The following is a 22,314-nucleotide window of genomic DNA, read 5'->3' as shown; positions in this document are numbered from 1 at the left end:
AACTGGAATTGATCTTCTATCTCCAACATTAAGGAACTTTTTGCCTTCTTCAAATCTCCTACTGACCTGCAGATCCTGCAATGAATTGTAAATGTTAAAAGAGCTTTCGATATCTAATATCCAGATAGTAGAATCATAAATTAAAAAATTATAAGGTGTTATCATATAATTATCTTGTCCAGCAACAACTTTCTTCTTTCTTGACGTGTTCAGATCCAGAGAGGTAATATGTTGAGGATAATTTCTCTTCCAATGTCCCTGCTTCTTGCAGTAGAAGCATTCTATCTGACTCTGGTCAGACTTGAGTTTCTTGATCTGACAGGGCTTGGGTGCCCCAACACTTTGCACCCTTTTTTTGTTCTTCTTATTCTTCTTCTGTTTCTTAAAGGGTCGACGTCCAGAAGAAGATCCTCCAACAACATTCACTAACTTTTTGTAGAGCTGGTGATCCTTCTCAAAGTTCTATAGTAATCCCAACAAATCATGGTAGTTGACTGCAGGCTTTGTCGTTCGAAAGTCAGTAAGAAAAGGAAGATAGGACTTGGGCAAAGAGTTCAAAATAGCATCTTTCCCCAATTGCTCATGCAGGAGAAAGTCAAGCTTGCTCAGGTGCTCAATCATCTCGATCATGTACAATGCATGATCAATGACTGATGCACCTTCCCTCTGTTGCCCAGCTATGCAACCCAAGAGGGGGGGTGAATTGGGTTTCTAAAAAATTTAAACTTAACTAATGACTTATGAAAGATGTTTGTCAATAGCTAAATGAATGAGGAGAATAACCTTAGTTCAAGATTAATTGCCTAAAGCAAGAATGCAAGGAAATAATGAAGAGTTAAAGAGAAGCAATTATGCACACCACAAACACAGGGATTTATAGTGGTTCGGTGCCAACCTTGCACCTACATCCACTCCCCAAGCTCCTACTTGGGAATTCCAATCTACTAAACTTGTATTCAACCTGAATACAAACGTCGGAAACTCTGACACTAGCTATCCCAAGCTAGTCCACTTGTTTTCTGGGTACAAGCCAACCCAATACACTCCGATTTCAGGTTCGGATCAACCTTCCCTTGTTTTGGAACCCCTCCAAAATAAAAATAATCACTCAAAATGAGTAAAACAATTTATAGCACAAACAAGTACAAGAAAAGCTCCTTTAATGAGCGAATATAACTTTAAATACACTTTACTCAAGAGAAGAAGCCCCTTTTTGGATTTCCTCAAAGTGGATGAAGAATTGATTGAGCGCTTGAGGAGTTGGTGAGCTTGGATTGATGGCTTCTTGAAGGCTTTAAATGAGCTCTTGATTAGGGCTGAAAAGTTGGCTTGAGAAATCCTTTCTCTTTTGAATGCTCTTTAATGCTCTCTTGAATGCTCTTCTTTTTCTTTTTAATCTCTTGCTTTCTCTTTTTCTTCTCCTTGTTTGTTTTCCACCTTTGAATCCTTTTATAGCTTTAAAAAATAGAGAAAAATATTTTAGGCTGAAAAAGAGCCGTTAGACCACATTAAATGAGCATTAAAAGCACTTAAAATGGGTTAAAAACTAGCCGTTGCAGAAAAATCCCGTCACAGGGGTCGACTCATGCCTCAGGGGTCGACTCATGAGTCAACCTCTGTTGAAGCAACCAGAAAATGGGTTCTGTAATTTTTGGTCTAAAACTGCAGGAGTCGACTCATGAGTCGACTCATGCCTTGAGAGTCGACTCATAGGCCGTGCCAAGCCAAAAATTCAGCGTGCCAAACTGCTCATTGTGCCATGAGCTGACTCATGAGTCGACTCATGGATTTCAAACATGCATAACTTCCAAAATACAAATCCAAAAATAATGAAATTTTGTCAATAGATCATAAATCTTTTGTTCTACCAATTGATACTATTAAATCAGAGTTTTGGTAAAATTATGATTTTGCCCCTGAAGAGCACAAAGACTTTTCAAAATAAAAATATTGGTACCCCTTCAATCTGCTTTGTAATCATCAAAATCAATCTAGGGAGCAACAATCTTCCCCTTTTTGATGATGATAAAACACTTGAACAAAAGCATTTATGTGAATCATAAATTTCAAAAGAATACATTATAAGTGTATTTGCTTGAAAGGAATATTGATTCTTTTGGCATGTGATACAAATGGTCATATGCACAAATAGTTTGCCCATTTGCTTAAAGATTTGAAAATGTGCTCATTGGATTATGTGATTTTGGTGTTAGAACAAAAAATTTATTTTTGTTATCAGAGTAAGTTGTATTTTGAAAAATTTGCTCATTCTCATTTGATTATTTAGTTTTAGTATCAGAGCAAAAATAATTAAGTGTGCCAATGCATGTCTAAGAGTTAATTTGTAAAGTATATTAGAGTATGTTAAATTTAAGATGTATCAGAGCAAGTAAGAATTTTAAAGCATATCAGAGCATGTTTAAAGAAGTAATTTTAAAGGTTGCTCATTTGCATTGTACTTAGCAATTTACTCATTGTATTTTTTAAGTCATTTAATAATTTTACTTTTGATATTGTTCTTTAAATTCTCCCCAATTCATTCATTTTATTTCAAATAATATATAATTTTGCTTTTGATATGTTTCTTTTTCTTTAATTTCTCATAATTTATAATTTTACTTTTGATGGGTTTCTTTTTCTTTAATTTCTCATAATTTATGGTTTTGCTTTTGATGGGTTTCTTTTTCTTTAATTTTCTCCCCTTTTTGACATCATCAAACATTGTTAACTTCCCTTCTTTTTCTGAAAATGTTTCTCTTTAATACTTTTAGTGCTAATCATTAATGTTTGCTCCCCCTTAATACAGCAATCATTAACCAAAATATGCCATAGATTACCATAGATATGAATCATCAACAAAGAGAAGTTGTTTCAACAAGGAGAAGATATATAACTAAAAGATGATTGACATCATTACAAAGAGTATATATATAAGTAAAAGATGATTAAAACCATAGTTGTTTAATACATATTTCATATCATAAAAGTCAGCTAGCTAATGTCATTACATGGCCCCAAAATACAGATCCTAGAAAGAACAAGAGACTAACACCTAGGATCTAGTAAAGATCATGATTAGATGGATTGGAGTCATCAGAGATAGGATGAGGAGATGATGGATCTCGACCAGAAGAACGTCCTCTACCCCGTCTGCCTCTGGCACAAGCAGGTGAGCGAGATGAACTAGGAGGCTGAGAACGTTGCGAGGCCAAGGACTGGACTGAAAGAGTGAGTCTGATGGAATCAAGAACGTTCAGTGCTCTCGAAACAGACTGAAGTAGAGCAGTGAACTGAGTAGATGCATGCTCACTCGAGCCTCTGATCTCTCTCCTCAATAACTCATAACCACCCTCCAATGCACCTCTGAGCCTGCCAGCCTCTGCAGTAAGGTCTGTGACCTCAATAGTGCTCTCCTGTGGCTGAGGATGGGCCAAATCAAAGACTTGCCCCTGCAAGTCAAGAACTCTCTCAGTCAGTCTCAAAATGCTGTCCTCTAGCTGCTGAATCCGAATAGACTGATCTGAGATCAACTGAAACACAGTGGAGATATGGGAATCAGGGTCTGATCAGATGAATCTAATGAAGTGGACCTTGGTGCAAATGTAGTGGTGCTCCACTGTCGAGATAGCAAGGAAGCCACATGCTGAGATATCTGCTCGATCTGATCATCAGCCAATCTGAACTCTGAAGGAGGTACTCTGCTCTCTGACTGATGTACTGGTGTGTGCCTCCTGGTGAACTCTGAAGGGCCAGCCTCTGAGTCTGGAATGAACTGGATATCTGGTGATGCTGCCCTGAATCATGGATAGGAGATGATGGACCTTCTTCTTCAGCTCTGTCTTCTACTCTGTCCTCAGCTCTCTCCTCAGAACCCTTGATCCAACCACCATCAGTTTTTGTAAATCTCATGCGGTGCAGAGTGTGTTGGTTGAAGGTGTCTACGTGAGAAAGCTTAGTAGATGCCTCCCCCTTAAAGCTGACTCCAAACCTCCTAAAAACTCGAGTAAGGCCATACCAAAAGATAAATGTGCCTTGGATCTGTTCAGTGTCTCTCTCATGGCCTCAATCATTAGTGCAGGGAGGTTTAGGGGGGTTTGAGTGATCACATGAAATATAATACAAATATCTGCTAGAAAGTAGATCATGCCTACCACTCCTAGGGAAGAAGAGCTTTGTCACTAACTGATGTAAGATCCTCATCTCAATAGACAGAATTTTGGCTTCCAATTTATTCAAACTCCCTGAGTAGGTTCCCCCTAGAATAACACTGATCCCCTCTTCCTTTACTGGGAGTTCCATGTAAGAATACCCTTCACAGGGAAAATGTAGTATTTCTCCCAAAATGACAGGATCCAGACAAATATCAACTCCCTTAACTGTCGAAGTCACTGATCCATTCCCATAATGCAGATTCTGATAAAATTCTCTAACAAGGTCACAAAAGTAACTTCCTTAAGAGAGCAGTAGAAACCCCAACCTTGATTTTTAATCTTTGTTCCAAAGGTGAAACCCTCTTTTTCAAAGAACCGAAAATCCAATTTTTTTCGGTTTCAACTTTCCTATCAGATAGAGGGATCTTACTGGGGCTAAGGGAAGACTGAGAGGGACCTTGAGCTGACACAGAAGCCGAGTAGGAGCAGTGGAGGACTGAGCAGCTTGCCTTTTTCTGCGGATATTTTCTTCTAGCTCTCAGACCGACTTTCTTCTCTGAGGGAGCTTCATCTTCGGAGCCATTCTCACCACAGCAGCAGGCAGAGAGACTTGGAGGATCAAGTGGATGAGTGGAAGAAGGAGCTACAAAAGGATAGAGAGGGATTTTGGCGGAGAGAAGAGGCGGTTTTGAGAAGAACGGTGGAGGCTAGGGCACGCTCCAACCATTTCAATCAAAGGGAAAAGATGCGAGAATCTCCTTTCCCAGGCGGTGATTTGTGGTGGAGAGGAGAAGGGAGAACAACCTTGAGCTAGATCCTTGGTTTTGGAGAGAATGAGGATGAGGATGGCGGTTCTTGGAGGGAGGAAGACGAAGAGATGAGTCGGCTCATGAACAGACTTCCAATTAAAAAGAAGGATCCCGTGGGAAGTTGGCAGAAATTACAAGTTTGCCAAGGGGTCGACCCTAGGGGGTCGACTCATGAAACTCAGAAATTCAAAAAAAAATATGAATAAATTCCAAAAAATTTTGAAATTTTGGGAGAAGGAATTTTTCTCAATGACAAGTTATGAGAATGATAATCTTTAGCATTTAGGACCAAGAGAGATGATGAAATTGAGCTCAAAGAATTTTTGACATCAAATCTTTGGAATTTGGAAAATATTTAGGCATATGGATCAAGAATTCCTAGATTTCTCCTAATTTCACAGAATCTATCCTCACTAAGGGCCTTTGTAAAGATATCAGCTAATTGATTTTCAGTGCAAAATATTCAAGAATTATATTTTTGTTTTGAACATGTTCTCTTATAAAATGATTCTTATTTCAATATGTTTGGACCTTGAGTGTTGAATTGGATTTTTAGATAGATTTATGGCACTTGTGTTGTCACATCTTATTGGTGTTTCATTAAGTTTGATTCCAAATCTTCGAGTTGTTGCTTAATCCACAAGATTTGAGCACAACAACTTCCGGCTGCAATGTATTCGGCCTCAGCCGTAGACAGTGCTATCGAATTTTATTTCTTGCTAAACCAGGAGATTAGGTTAACTCCAAGAAATTGGCAAGTTCCACTTGTGCTTTTTCTATCTAATCTACATCCAGCAAAATCAGCATCTGAATATCCTAATAAATCAATTAGTGAGTCCTTAGAGTACCATAACTTAGAGTTTGAGTACCATTCAAGTATCTAAGGATTCTTTTAACAGCATTCAAATGAGATTCTTTAGGATTAGATTGATATCTAGCGCACAAACAAACACTAAACATGATATCAGGCCTACTTGCAGTTAAATATAATAAAGAGCCAATCATACCTCTATAGTATTTTAAGTCTACACATTTACCTTCATCATCCTTGTCAAGCTTACATGAGGGGCTCATGGGTGTGCCAATTGGTTTGGAGTTCTCCATTCCAAATCTTTTGAGTAGTTCCTTGGTGTACTTGCTTTGGGTGATGGAGATTCCTCTTTTGTTTGTTTGATTTGGAGTCCGAGGAAGAAGGTAAGTTCTCCCATCATGCTCATCTCGAACTCCCCCTGCATGAGCTTAGCAAAGTCTTGACAAAGAGATTCATTAGTAGACCCAAAAATTATGTCATCAACATAAATTTGTATAATTAGCATATCATTTTGATTTCTTTTAATAAAGAGGGTTGTATCTACATTACCTCTTGAAAAATCATTATTCAGTAAAAATTTGCTTAGCCTATCATACCAAGCCCTAGGTGCTTGTTTTAATCCATATAAAGCTTTATTTAATTTAAAAACATGATTAGAAAAAGCATGATTTTCAAATCCTGGGAGTTGTTCTACATAGACTTCTTCAGCAATATATCCATTTAAAAATGCACTTTTGACATCCATTTGAAATAATTTGAATTTCATAAAGCAAGCATATGCAAGTAAAAGTCTAATGGCTTCTAATCTAGCAACCGGTGCAAAGGTCTCATCAAAATCAATTCCTTCTTCTTGATTATAACCTTTAGCAACCAATCTTGCTTTATTTCTTATTACATTACCATGTTCATCCAATTTATTCCTAAAGACCCATTTTGTGCCAATTATTGAATAATTTTTAGGTCTTGATACTAAAGTCCAAACATTATTTCTTTCAAATTGATTAAGTTCCTCTTGCATTGCATTAATCCAATTATGATCATTTTCAGCTTCTTCAATAGTTTTTGATTCAAGATGAGATACAAAAACACAATGATTAAATACATCTCTAAGTAAGAACGAGTTTTTACCCCATGCATAGGATCACCAATAATCAACTCCTTAGGGTGATTGTGAACATACCTCCATTCTTTGGGTAGGTCATTTGTACCTTGAGGTTGTTCTTGAATTTCTTCTCCTCTCTCATCTTGTTTGTCTTCTTGTTCCTCATCCTCTTGAGTTGTTGAATCTTTCAGAGTGATCTCCTTCATTCCTTCTATTAGAGGATCTGCATCATCAACACCTCATTCTTCCTTAAAGGAAGATCGTTAGATTCATCAAAAACAATATGTATGGACTCCTCTACTACTAAAGTTCTTTTGTTAAAAACTCTAAAAGCTTTACTAGTGGAGGAGTAACCAAGAAAGATTGCTTCATCTGACTTTGCATCAAATTTACCAAGTCTTTCTTTGCCATTATTTAACACAAAACATCGGCAACCAAAAATATGAAAATATGCAATATTTGTTTTTCTTTTTTCCAAAGTTCATAGGGAGTTTTCTTTAAAATTTGTCTAATCAAAGCACGATTTAAAATATAACATGCTGTGTTAATTGCTTCCGCCCAAAAATATCTTGGAAGGTTGCTTTCACAAAGCATGGTACGGGCCATTTCTTCTAAGGTTCTGTTTTTCCTTTCAACTACTCCATTTTGTTGGGGTGTCCTAGGAGCAGAGAAGTTATGGCCAATTCCATTTTTATCACAGAAGTTTTCAAAGTCTTGATTTTCAAATTCAGTTCCATGATCACTTCGAATATTTTGAATTGAAAATCTTTTTCATTAGTAACTTTTCGGTAAAATTTAGTGAAAATATGAAAAGTTTTATCTTTGTGTGCTAAAAAGAAAACCCAAGTAAAACGAGAGTAATCATCTATAATTACAAAACCATATCGTTTTCTCCTAGACTAGTGGTTCTAGTTGGTCCAAATAAGTCCATATGCAAAAGCTCTAAAGGTCTAGAAGTTGAAACAATATTTTTGGATTTAAATGAAACTCTTGTTTGTTTACCTAGTTGGCATGCATCACAACTTCTATCTTTTTCAAAATTCAGTTTAGGCAAGCCAAGAACTAATTCTTTCTTAATTAATTTTGAAAGAGAATGCATGCTAATGTGTGCAAGTCTACGATGCCAAAGCCAACTAGTCTCATTAACTTTAGCATTCAAGGATACTAGGCATTGCATGTTTATTTTGGCTAAATCATTTAAATCTACCATATAAACATTGCCATGTCTATGTCCAATAAATTTAATGCCATCGTTAATAGGACTAGTCACAATGCAAACAGATGATTCAAAAATAACTTTATACCCTTTATCACAAAATTGACTAATGCTTAGTAAATTATGCTTTAAACCATTAACTAGCAAAATATTTTCAATGTATTTGGAGGGAGTGATACCAATGTTACCTATCCCGATGATCTTTCCTTTGCCATTATCACTAAAGGTGACCATCCCTCCATCCTTAGCATCAAGCGTGATGAATTGTGATTCATCACCAGTCATGTGTCTCGAGCATCCACTGTCAAGATACCATTTCCTGTTTCCTCCTTGGGATGCTAGACACACCTGCAAACAAAAGTCAAGTTTTTGTTTTAGGTACCCAAGCTTTCTTGGGTCCTTTTTGGTTAGTCAAAATGGTTCCTTTTGAAACCCATATTTTCTTTATAGTTGAGTTTGCAGATTTGTCAAAGAAGCAAGTGTATGACTTATGTCCTACTCTACCACATTTGAAACAAGTAATATTGGTTGACTTGTTACTTAAAGAATTTACATAAATATTTTTCAGATATTTTTATTTCTTCAAGGGGTTATAGCCAAGTCCAGCCTTATCATATACGGCTTTTTGATTATCAAGAATCATATTGAGTTTGTTTGAACTTAAGGTGAACTTATCTACTATTGGTTTCAGCTTGACAATTTCATTCTTTAAGCTTTGATTTTCTTGAAGCAAGGTGGATTTTTCAATTGAAAAGTTTTCAGCTTGTTTCAATAAGGATTGATTTTTTAATTTTAGCTCTTTGTTTTTCATCCCTAGTTTCTTTAATTCATCAACTAAATCATAGAATGCTTCATGCAATTCTTCAAATGTAAAGTCACTAGGGGTTTCGGAAATTACCTCATTTTCGTGTGTCATAAGGCACAGGTTGGCTTGTTCGGTTGAGGTTTCCTCATCGGAGCTTGAGTCATCACTCGCACTCCATGTGGCCATCATGGCCTTCTTCTTGAACTTCTTGGGACCTTTCTTCAGTTGTGGACATTCGGATTTGAAGTGTCCCGGCTTCTTGCACTCGTAGCAGATAAGGGGTTGGTCTTTCTCTTTTTCTTTACTTTGTTCCCCTTTGGTGAATGGCCTCTTCCTCATCCCCTGTTTCTTTTTTCTCAAAAATTTCTTGAATCTTCGGGTGATGAGAGCCATCTCTTCATCCTGTTCTTCATCTTCAGTGTCATCAGTTTTTTCATCAGGAGGAGCTGTGGATTTGAGGGTAATGGTTCTTTTCTTTTTGACTTCTTCCTCTTGATGTTGCTTCATGCTTAGCTCATGAGTCATCAAAGATCCAAGAAGCTCTTCTAGAGATAGAGTGTTCAAGTCCTTGGCTTCTTGGATGGCAGTCACTTTGGCTTCCCAAGTTCTTGGCAAGGACCTGAGAATCTTTCTTACAAGCTCACTGTTAGTATAGAACTTACCAAGACTCTTTAAACCATTAATGATATCAGTAAAATGAGTAAACATAACAGTTATGGACTCATCATGCTCCATTTTAAACAATTCATATTTATGCACAAACATGTTTATTTTAGACTCTTTTACTTGATTGGTTCCCTCATGGGTTACTTCTAACCTATCCCATATTTCTTTAGCAGATGAACAAGTAGAAATGCGATTAAATTCATTTGCATCAAGAGCACAATAAAGTACATTCATTGCTTTAGCATTTAATTGGGCCATCTTTTTATCAACCTCATCCCATTCTTTCTCGGGTTTGGTTGATTCCTCACCATCTATAATTTTAGTGGGTGTGTGAGGATCGTTCACTATGATACTCCACATATCATAGTCGAGTGCTTGTATGAATATTTTCATCCGAGCTTTCCAATAGGTGTAATTAGACCCATTGAAAAGTGGAGGTCGGTTGGTGGATTGTCCCTCGGTTAGAGAAGTACCGACATGGGTTGCCATAGATCTTTGGCTTTTGATTGTTTAGATCAAAGATGGGCTAGAGCACCAGGCTCTGATACCACTTGTTGCCCAGCTATGCAACCCAAGAGGGGGGTGAATTGGGTTTCTAAAAAATTTAAACTTAACTAATGACTTATGAAAGATGTTTGTCAATAGCTAAATGAATGAGGAGAATAACCTTAGTTCAAGATTAATTGCCTAAAGCAAGAATGCAAGAAAATAATGAAGAGTTAAAGAGAAGCAATTATGCACACCACAAACACAGAGATTTATAGTGGTTCGGTGCCAACCTTGCACCTACATCCACTCTCCAAGCTCCTACTTGAGAATTCCAATCCACTAAACTTGTATTCAACCCAAATACAAACGTCGGAAACTCTGACACTAGCTATCCCAAGCTAGTCCACTTATTTCTTGGGTACAAGCCAACCCAATACACTCCGATTTCAGGTTCGGATCAACCTTCCCTTGTTTTGAACCCCTCCAAAATAAAAACAATCACTCAAAATGAGTAAAATAATTTATAGTACAAACAAGTACAAGAAAAGCCCCTTTAATGAGCGAATATAACTTTAAATACACTTTACTTAAGAGAAGAAGTCCCTTTTTGGATTTTCTCAAAGTGGATGAATAATTGATTGAGCGCTTGAGGAGTTGGTGAGCTTGGATTGATGGCTTCTTGAAGGCTTTAAATGAGCTCTTGATTAGGGCTGAAAAGTTGGCTTGAGAAACCCTTTCTCTTTTGAATGCTCTTTAATGCTCTCTTGAATGCTCTTCTTTTTCTTTTTAATCTCTTGCTTTCTCTTTTTCTTCTCCTTGTTTGTTTTCCACCTTTGAATCCTTTTATAGCTTTAAAAAATAGAGGAAAATATTCTAGGCTGAAAAAGAGCTGTTAGACCACATTAAATGAGCATTAAAAGCACTTAAAACGGGTTAAAAACTAGCCGTTGTGGAAAAATCCCGTCACAGGGGTCAACTCATGAGTCGACTCATGCCTCAGGGGTCGACTCATGAGTCGACCTCTGTTGAAGCAACCAGAAAATAGGGTTCTGTAATTTTTGGCCTAAAACTGCAGGAGTCGACTCATGAGTCGACTCATGCCTTGAGAGTCGACTCATGAGTCGACTCACAGGCCGTGCCAAGCCAAAAATTCAGCGTGCCAAACTGCTCATTGTGCCATGAGCTGACTCATGAGTCGACTCATGGATTTCAAACATGCATAACTTCCAAAATACAAGTCCAAAAATAATAAAATTTTCGTCAATAGATCATAAATCTTTTGTTCTACCAATTGATACTATTAAATCAAGGTTTTGGTAAAATTATGATTTTGCCCCTGAAGAGCACAAAGACTTTTTCAAAATAAAAATATTGGTACCCCTTCAATCTGCTTTGTAATCATCAAAATCAATCTAGGGAGCAACACCCTCATTCGAGCGTTGAAGATGGCACAACTAGTTTTGTGTCTCTCAACATCGTCAAGTGTGCCAAAGGACTCGTTCAATATTTGCAACATGTCCTATAGCAAAGCATTCTCGAAACGATGGCTGAACTCATCATTCATTATCGCTAGCATAATACAATGAACCGTAGTTTGGTCGTTGAGCCACTTCTGATAAGTGTCTCTGACCGTGCTATGTGCGTTCAGAGCTGGCTCTTCGGATGCCAGATCTATCAACACATATAAGATCCGTTTGTGCTCCAAGATAATTTTGAGCTTTCGATACCAGCTATCAAAATTTAATCCCATCAGTTTATCACTATCTAATAGTAATCAAAGTGACAAGGTGTTGGCCATAACTGCAAAAGGAAAATCAGAACCCATTAGTATATGAATTGGTTAAGCCTAAAGATATGAATTTTAGTCTAAAGGTTCTTCCACTATTTTATTCGAATTGATAGCCTCTACTTTTAATTCAAAAAATTGCTTTAATTTCTTAGTGGATACTAGAATCCACATAGACTGCACATGGTTTCGAATGTGGCTCGATCAATTCTTATGCACCCATGGATAAGTTCTTAACCAATTATTTTATCAAATAATTTTTAGTATTCAATTTTATTCTTGACACCTCTTCAGCAGGTGTGTGGCGCCTCCACTGAAAGTTCTAGTTAGATCCAACCATTAACATACCAGAATTTAGTGCATCTAACAAACAAGTGATCAGACCGAGTGTGGCTCAGCCAATCTGATCATTATCAGAAAGACACAACTAAATCAACATATTATGAATGATAATTCTGACAGTCAGATGAGCATCAGAGGTATGGTGCCTTCAATGATCATCTAAACTGTTGGACTCATTATCACCCAACTTAATAGGAGGCTATGATCTAGTTATCACCATAACTATTTTATTTTTAGGAACCTAATAATTTTAGAGAATTTAATTAGTTGAATTGAGAAAAGAAAAAAGACTTGACCAGTTAATCTTAATCCTTCCACTGACTTCACTAAATCAAATTAAAGAAGATTAGGTAAAAGTTGGTCCAACCAACCAGTCATAAATCCTCCCACTAACTTCATCAAGTCATGAAGAGGACTCAAGACATGTTGAACTAGGGACACCTAAATTAGTCATACTGATTTTCTAGTTAGCATGGGTCAACTCCAATCATTAAGTGATCTAACCAAAAGATAATTTATCATGTTGGCTAGATAAGTGAGATCGATGGAAGGGATATGCCATTAACTCGACATAGACTCAATTTATGCAAGTAGCTCTCAATTAATGACCACCGATCAAAGCTGCCATACTTACCTTAGACTCCAACTAGTTAGTCATTTTCAATTTGATCAACTTATAGACTTGGATTCGATTATGGAGCTATGATCAAAGTCCATATTAGTCTAATCAAAGATATGGATTTGACCAGCTATAACTATTGAAATTGATCAAGAGAAAAAATTGACCTAATCAGAATTAATTTTTAATTAGATTTGATCAATTTCTAACATGGTCTATTATCAATGATTTCTAACCCTAGATCTAACTCAGTTAAATGAACTTGACTCAAGATAACCCATTAACCCATGAATTATGAAATTAATGTCTTAGATCTTTGATTCTCAAATCTAGATCGCTTAATTCTTAATTAAGTTTTGAGCTGACATGAGTTCGGATTCGATATTTAAAAATAGTTTTTAATTTTATAAAATATTTTTTACAATCAATCATCTAATGATCAAAACTCTAATTTTAGATCTAATATATATTATTTTAGATTTAAAATAAAATTTTAAAATTTTTTTTATTATTCATCATCATGAAAAAGATCGTGCAGCACCCCTACACGCCATAGAAGATCCCATCAAATGAGTAAATAGAATTGTAAAATCTTGATTTCTCCTATGACCGGATGGCTATGAGGTTCTATCAAATTAGATTACTATACTACTCAGATTTAAAATTAATTATTTAGATCTAATCTAAATAATTAAAATTAAATTATATGCAAAAAGTTCATGTCATAAGAAACCTTGCTCTGATACCATGTGAAGAAAAAATGGATAGTTTAAAGCATGTATTTTTAAAATTTTATAGTGAAATAATAAAAGATTAAATACTTTAATCTTCTAAATATATCTTAGATCAGATCTAAACTACCATTAAGGATCTATGACATAAAAAATTTATATATAAAATATGATATAAAATAAAAAAATACATCGATCACATCGATGTCTTGAATCTGATCTAACCTTTAGATCATATTGGTTGAGTTCAAAACTCATCACCTTTTTGTCAGTCGATGATCTCCACTGCTGGTAGGTATGGTATAAAGCTCTCACTGATGTCAAGCAGCCGCACAGATCGTCCGGCCTCTACAGATCATCCACTCGAAGCTCTGATTGGATCTTCCTTCACAGGAGTGCTAGCTCGCATTGAAGGCTCTGGATGGTTGATCCAAGCTCCTTTCTTTGAATCTCTCGAACTTCTCTGGATTAGAAGATGAAGCTTTACGAGAAAGTAGTAGTGTTGAAGATTGGACAAGACTCACTCTTGTATTTTTTTTTTTACAAAATCTAGAGTTGAAACCCTAGAACCCATAGCTCATGCCCGAGAGGAAGAACACTTCCTTTGTTTCTCACGCACGAAAGCCCAACCCACTCTCAACTTTTTACATCCCCACTCTCAAGTTTCTCACACTAAAAATTACTCTTAATCTCATACAAAATTGATCCTCTTTTAAGGTTGGCATCCCATAGAAGATAAGGATAAGAAAAAGATAGTTTCGGTTCAAATTCAAACGTTGGTTAATCCTTATCACGAATTCAAATCAAATTTGAATTAAATTTTGAATCAAACTTTATCCTCATCTTATGAACTCAAAGAGAGGTCGACCAATATTAGAATAGTATAGAAAATCTCATGCAAAAATATTTTATGCATGAAGAAAGGTGGTGGCATGAAGAGGAGAGTCCAACTTAATTTAGACTCTAGATTTTCATTCAAATTCAAACCCATTTGAACTCAAATTTAAACCAACCAATTTCTAATTTAAAAATAATTAGATAAAATGTAGAAAAGATTTTGAGTATAAGAAAAATTATGTAAAAATATTTCTCACGTGAAGAAGAATAGGGCGCAGAGAAAGGAGGTGTAAGAGATTCAAATTCAAATTATTTTCTCATCCAATTAGATTCTTAACCCAATCAAATTAAGTTAAACCCAATTAGACTATTAAATCTAATCTAATTAAGTAGTAAATAACTTCAATTAAATCTTAATCAAATCAAAAATTAATCAAGCTCAAGTCCTGATCATATCAGAAATCGAACACCCTTAGCGATTAGGTCATCTCATAACCTAATTGGATCAAATCAAATTGAATTCAATTCTATTAAATTTGATCCAAAACTCAATGCTCAATTAAATTGAGTTAATTAGCAATCTAATTACTAATCAATCCTCTTACAATTCACAAATAATTAATGAATTGATTTATTATAACTTTTGTATAGGATTAATCATCAATCGAATTGACTGTTTTACCCTAGAATGATTCTTAATCATTGATCGGCCATATAATCAGCCAGAAACTTTTTTAAGTGTGATCCCATAGGTTCGAACCTAAGTCAGTAGTATAAGAACAATCTTTTTATACCAATCAAAGTGACCATCTAGCAATGATACCCGACGTCCGGATAGGTCGAAAGATTGCAAAGCATTATTCAAGAACCTATTGACATATAGTTATTGTATAATTTATCTCTTTGGTCCAAATACTCAAGGTGACCTAGGATTTAACTATCAACCCTGGTATGGTCATCTACATTGTATTTCAATTTTTAAAATCCATCACATAGATTATCCCGATCAAAATTTTACTGAATCGAAATACACTGATACATTAACTCCCATATATTCAGAGGGGTCAATTCCATCTTGACTCATACACCAACTTTGCAAGTATTTGACTGTGTCTAAAAATTTTTCAACATTGAATTAGAAATTCAGGTAGTCCGATACCAAAGCACAGTGAGTTGCTTGCAAATCACGTGGTGATCTCAGGTCAGAGAGACACTTATATCCATATCCTTCGCGAGCTACTCTAGACTATAGAGTGCTCAACAATTGATCACGTTCAGTGAGATATACTCCTACATCTCACTTGCATGCCATTCCAGTGTCTCCATACTCTTTGTTTAAGAGGACAACCAATGTACATAGCATACAACGACCTATATTTAATATAGCTATCATCCTAATAATAGTATATCATTTGATCGTGAATTTAAGGTTTAAGAACTAAATGATATATCCTTCTATATCGAATCAAATAGTCTTAAGGACTTCATCACATAACAGGAGTTCAAAATAAGATGTACACAGTGATGAAAAAATTAAATAATATTTATTAATTTAATAATTTATAATAATTATAATAATAAGCTCAACTGTTAACAAGCTAACGATTGGCTTTGGGACATAATTCTTAATAATTCACGTATCATCCTCTTGAGTCTCCCATCTCATGTCTGATCAACTCCATCTAGAGCTCCACCTCGTATTGGGCTCCTACTAGCATCCTCCATGATAGACGATTTCTCTTTGCATAAGAGAGCATTGATCAACTCTTTACGGTTGATCTCCACCATTATTGCGCTAATCTTCTCCATCTTCTTCAATCTTGATCACCACCGTCGCAATCTAGACTCTGGTACCACCTGACTCTAATATCACTTGTTGGATAGGATCTGGTATCGCTCGTTGTAGCAGGAAGAAAGAAGAAATAAAATAAGAACACAATTAAATATATGGATTAGACCAAGGTCTACCTCCATGAAGTATGCAAACTTGATTATGAAAAGAAAATAAGTATAAGAGGAGAACACCCACTCTCAACTCTCATATACAAACCTCTCTCTCAATAAAAAGCACTCACCCTCACAAAAGCTCTCACAAAGTCCTCCAAAGAGATCCTCTTAGAAGCCTACAATGCCAGGGTCCTTGATGCCCCTGGCCGCTTCCTGTGATGCAAACCGTTACATCATGTCGTAGCCTTGGTCCCTACATCCACGACCACTCCTATGACTGTTTTAGGATACTCTCGACTGGTCTACCTACTGCTCATGCCAAGCTGCTCCCCAATCACTGCTGTTGATGCCTGGGTGCTCTCAATCACTCATGGTCTCTTAGACCCTTGCCGAGACACACTCTAATCTCCATGGCCATCAAGCCTATTTTATAAGCACCAAAACCTAGTTCAGATCGAAGACACAGTCCTTGTCTGAGTCCCAAACATCCTTGATCATCTAATCTTTGCTACACGCCTTCCTGGCAATCAGATCTGCAATACAGTGCCTGATCTTGTGTCAAACTCCTCTAAAGTGATCTTAGACCGTCCGATCAAGTCTGTGAATCATTGCCACCATCGGATCATGCACAAGAGGTCTGTACATCATGACTTTTGCCGTATACATTAGGCCGGTCCATGGTGGCCGTGTGCACCATGAAATCCCACATGGTCCACCATGGACCACAATTCGAATCAGCCTCCCATGCTGGACTGCGCCCACTTAGGCTGCATGTCCGCACACCCATGCTGGGCCACGCCTGCGTTGGGCCATGGGTGTCCACGCATGCCTAGGCTGTAGACCTGAGTGCCTGCCTAGGCAGTGCACCCAATAGGCCTATGCACCTATACACCAGCCTGTGGGCCCCACTTGATCGCATGTTGTGGGCCTTACTAAAAATCATATCTATAGACTCCTCGCAACATGCTCTTCGAGCTAGACTTCTCCACATCTGAATTTTTACTATTGTAGGTCAAATTTGAGGTGCCAGATCCTAATAAGTATTGGGGTGCATCTGGATACTCAATGACAGTATGTGTAGAACTCGAACAAACAGAACAAACATCTCATACAGGTGTGGCTGGAGTATTGGTGGGTCTGACCTACAATAGTTGGTCAAGTTTTTGAGATAACTCATCCACTTTATTGTGGATGTCGATTGAGCTTCCTACTTCACAAATCCCACTGCGTTTGGGTCTGGACATGGGAGGGTCTCTCCTAGCCGCAGACATATGGTGCAACGAATTCTCACTCAATATTTCAAAGCTGTCAGGCTTCATGCTCATTTTTTAGTATGAAAGTCCCATCACATGAGGCATCAACCATTTATCGGTGCTTTTCTAACAGGCCATCATAGAAGCACTGGACCAGTTGCCACTTAGGTATGGTGTGGTGTGGGCACTTCCTAATCAGTTCTTTCAACCTCTCTCAGGTCTCATGAAATATTTCTCCATCTATCTAAAAAAAACTAGTTATTGCTTTTCAAATTTGATTAGTTTTTCCTATTGGAAAGTACTTTTTGAAGAATTCCCTCTGAAATTGGTCTCAGGTCGAAATTGTTATGGTGTTTAAGGAGTTCAGCCAATATTTGGCTTTGTCCTTCAATAAAAATGGAAACACTTTCAGCCCAAGACAATCATTGAAGAAATTTTAAATTTTAATAGTTGAGCAAATTTTTCGAAATTCATCTAGATATTTGTATGGATCCTCATTTGTAAGTCCATATAAAAATAGGAGCATCTAAATAATGCTGGACTTGATTTCATACTGTACGACCTCTATTGGGGGCACTTGTATGCATGGAGAGTAGGTGTAAATTGAAGGAGTAAAGTACTCCTTCAATTGGCATGGTGGATCAGTCTCCTGGTGTGGGTCCATTGTCCTAACTTGGGTTGCTCTAATGATTCTCTCAATCTCAGGGTCCAAGGGTCGTAATTTTGATTGTAGTGATCTACGACCAAGCATACACCATAATTCTAGAGCAAACCCTAGTCTATATATATATATTTTTTTTAGGGAGGAGGAGAGAAGAAGAAGAAGAAGAGTTCTAAAGATGAAAATCCTAGAAGATCATAGCTCTAAGAAAGATAAAGAAGAGTGCTTTAATTAGGTTTAAATTTTGATAACAAGCAAGTTATAAACACGATAAAACTCTACTTAGGGTTATCCTAGGTCTAGATAGCTCCTAACTGCTAAGTCAACCTTTAAGCACTCCAAGTTCAAATCAATTCACTAAATTGACTAGATAAGTATAAGATTGATAGGAAGCTCCCCGTGTGTAAGTAACGGTTCTAATTAGAGAACTACCTTTCTTCGAAATGTAGTTTCTGAACCACTTTTCTATATACTAATTCATTGATTGAGTTTACCTTAGTCCAACTCTTAGGTGTACTTATCCTATTGAGCTCGAGTATCCTAGGGTCGATGTCTAATTGATTTTATGTTAAGCTTGGGTATGCAAGATGAAGATTGTGGTTTGTGGGCTAAGAAAGGGTAATCAAATTCCTATCTTATCTTAATTAATAGATTGTACCCTTATAGTATTTTATGAAAAGATGCAATACAAATAAAGTAGGATGTCCAATTACAAGTGAAAAGTTTTTAAATTTTAATTTTATTTCTCTACGTTAGTTAACTCATGGTGATGTGTTAATGTCCTTTTTTTTAATCTATATTTAGGAAAAGAAAGTTTGAATTAGATTCAAATACTAAAAGTCAACTAGATATAAAAAATAAAAATTTTAAAAAAGAGTAAATAGAAGGTAATTGCAATTAAAGTAATTTAACTAGCAATAAAAGATAAGTTACTAATCAGTAAAATAAATTATGAAAAGCTAGAGTACAAAAGAAGAAAATAATCAACTAGGAATATGAAGTAGTAAAGCAAATAAGATAGTCAAGCATATAAAGTAACTATGCAATAAAATAAAGCAGTAAATTTTTTTCTAATTTTTTTTCTTTAGACTCGAAGTAATTATGCCAACGATCTCCGACAATGATTCCAAAATTTGATCGCTGTCGTGGACGATCAAAATTAATAATTAACTTACTACTATATAGATAGTGCAAGTCAGGTTATATCCACAAGGATCGTTGGCTAAATTATATTCGAGTAATAGATTAAAGAAAGATTAATATGCTAATTAACTGATAAGAAAATTATGAACGAACAATAGCAAAGTAAACTAGAGCACTAATAAAGGATTGATTTAAGTATTGAAAGAAGTATCTCAGGATTTTAACTGATTTCTTATTAGACAGTTAGTACCCTTCTAATATGCAAATATTCAATATGTAACCAATAAAGATATAGCCTATCTAGGGAGAGCATAGTCCGTATCTATTAGATCACGATCCGTTCCTTTGGAGTATAAGTTAGTCAAGGTTGTATACATCAAAGGAATCATGTTTAGAAATAAACTATCTCAAGAAAATGAACCGTATCCTTAGATCATGGTTCATCCTAAAAGTCATAGGCTATTCTAAACTGTGATCTCATGCCAATTAAATAAAAGACATCCATAGAAAAGAAGAAATAAAATAAGTCTTTTATTGCATATAAAGAAGAAAGTACAAAAGATAAAGAAATAAAGAACACAGTTGTTACAAGTATTTCGTGATTTTTCGAGAAAGTGGAGAACTAGCTGGTCATGGAGCTTCTTCTTGCTGACATCTGGGGCTGAGGAGACACCTGGGTAGCAGCTAGAAGGAGGATGAAAGTGAAGGCATAGGATTTTGATGGAGGAGAGAAAGGGGTGGCGGCTTGGAGAGAGATTGCTTGAGAGATAGAGAGGGCCGGCTTGGAGAAAGATGGAGGTTTGGAGAGTTGAGAGATGATCCCAAGAGGAAGCGGCAAGGGGCTTCTTATAGATTTTTGAGGCCGCCCTAGGTAGGATTTTGTCTAAGATAATTTTTTTTATTAGTCTCGCATCCATGCTTCTCAGTCGTTCCTTGTTTCCCTGTTTGCAATGCCGCATCGTGCACACCTGCTCACAATCACTTGATGCTTTTGAGACCCGTGTTCAACCACCCACATGCCAACAACTCACCAAAGCGCAATGCCCATGCATTTAATTTTTAGTGGCCCCACCATTTTATATGTATAGTGGATGGCCCACAATCACATGGTTTCCATTCTATTGATCCTTCCTTGTATAGCAACCAGCCATAGCCAACACCCATGCACCACCTTTTTTTTAAAACACCACAGATCCCACAGCTTTTAATGTCATGCCGCATGTCCGAGTATATTTTTTCCAAAAATCCTTCTTCTTTTATTCTAATATCATGTGCATCCCTAGCCTATGTCCAACATCCGTAACTAGCTTCCACGCTCGTTTGTCTTCTGATCCGCACGTTCGTGGGTCCCCATCTGATGCCATGTCCTACTTGATCATCATGGCTCTTGAGTTGGTTATTTGGTTCACTCGAATCTGAGTCAATTTGAATTGTTTGAGCCCAAACTCCTTATTACCTGTAAACAAGACTAGAGAGCATCAAATTTCAATAAAATAACATCAATTATTATAATATTTAGTACCTCTAGTAACTTAATTTAAGTGTTTATCAAGTATATCAAGAAGGAGCCATCTAGGGTGGTAGCTTCAAGGATTGGAGCCATTCCACCATTTGCGGAAGCTATTGCACTGCATATGTCAGTGATTGGATCCCATTACTAGAGCTTCCAGAGGTTGTGGGTTGGCCGGAATAAGGGGTTGCACAGTGGCAGACTCTCAAGTGGCACTACTCCAACTGCAGTGAGAGGATCATCGGAGGAAGGGAATAGAGTTGTGTACTCTCATCCTTGCCATGCTTTCTTTCCTCTTCAATCGAGCTAGTGGTCTTTTCTCTAGTGTTGATTTATTACGGTAAGACTCCGAATGAAAGCGGATGCAATTGGGGCGGGGTGCTGTTTGAGGCTCAAAGCACTAAAGAGGAACCTGCAAGGGTAGTCCACACTCATCGGAGTTTTTCTAATGAGAACCCTCTGATGCTTAAATTATCCATAGCTTGAGAACAGTAGAGAAAAGAACATGGAAGAACGAGAGCACAGAAGAGTTCTCTAGGATTAACTTACCTGAGGTCCTCTTGTTACCTTTTTATATAGGGATGATGTGATAAGCTGTCATGCTGGACTTCGATAGGCCATTTGGCCCTCAATTCCTTTGATTGGTAGGCGACAATATGTCAGACCTTTGAGGTGAGGAACCTGCCCACCAATCCAAAAGTCAGGATTGTTAGTCATGGGTGTTAGATGCTAATTGTCCCCACATTCTACTAGAAGATTCTAAGGATCTCCCATATGGATAAGTAGTCTAATGTTTCGAGTTCAGTGCTGTGCTGAGGTCTTGCCTTGGATCGGCTCCTAAGCAGGTTGTAGAGCCATGTTCATCATCATCGATAGAATCCCGACCTCAGGTTTGGTAATCATCGATCAAGTGGTTAGACAAGAGCTAATAACATAAAGCCGCTTTGTTTTGGTTCCTTGGGTCTCCCTTCAGTTTTCAGGCCTACCCTGTCAGTGAACACTTGATTTTGATCTAAAGGGGAGACATTGAGACGGGTGATGGATAACCTCCACAACATATAGAATTCTCTCTTATACCACCTTTTCTCTTTGGAATAAATTATGCCATCCTTCCAATAGTTGTAGAATAGTAACATTGATCTCTCCAGAATAAACTATGCCACCCTTTCTCTTATTCAGAAAAAACAAGTGGCCTAATCTCCTTTTGACTTTTGGCCTATCAGTCTCATTCACAACTATTTTAAGTCGGTGTCAAATGGCTAGCTAATTGGCCATAATGTTTCTTGGAGCAGTTTATCGATCTAGCTCAAATGACTTCCATAAAATCTAGTTCTATTATTGATAATATTCTTTAAGCTAGTGAGATTCCTTTCCAACCAAGGAAAATAACAGTTGATGGGGTAATTTGCAAACTAAACTTCATGAAGGTATTTGAT

General features: G+C 36.9%; 1 non-coding gene across 1 annotated transcript; it reads left to right on the top strand.

The window, feature by feature from the left end:
• The first annotated feature begins 17,734 nt into the window (after positions 1–17,734).
• On the top strand, positions 17,735–17,840 carry LOC114913300 (small nucleolar RNA R71). Its single transcript, XR_003799308.1, has one exon. It is a non-coding gene; the product is annotated as a small nucleolar RNA R71 (small nucleolar RNA).
• The last annotated feature ends 4,474 nt before the right edge of the window (positions 17,841–22,314 follow it).

Source organism: Elaeis guineensis, chromosome 2 (genome assembly GCF_000442705.2).
Source record: "Elaeis guineensis isolate ETL-2024a chromosome 2, EG11, whole genome shotgun sequence".
Lineage (NCBI taxonomy): Eukaryota > Viridiplantae > Streptophyta > Magnoliopsida > Arecales > Arecaceae > Elaeis > Elaeis guineensis.
This window is presented reverse-complemented; position numbering and strand designations above follow the sequence as displayed.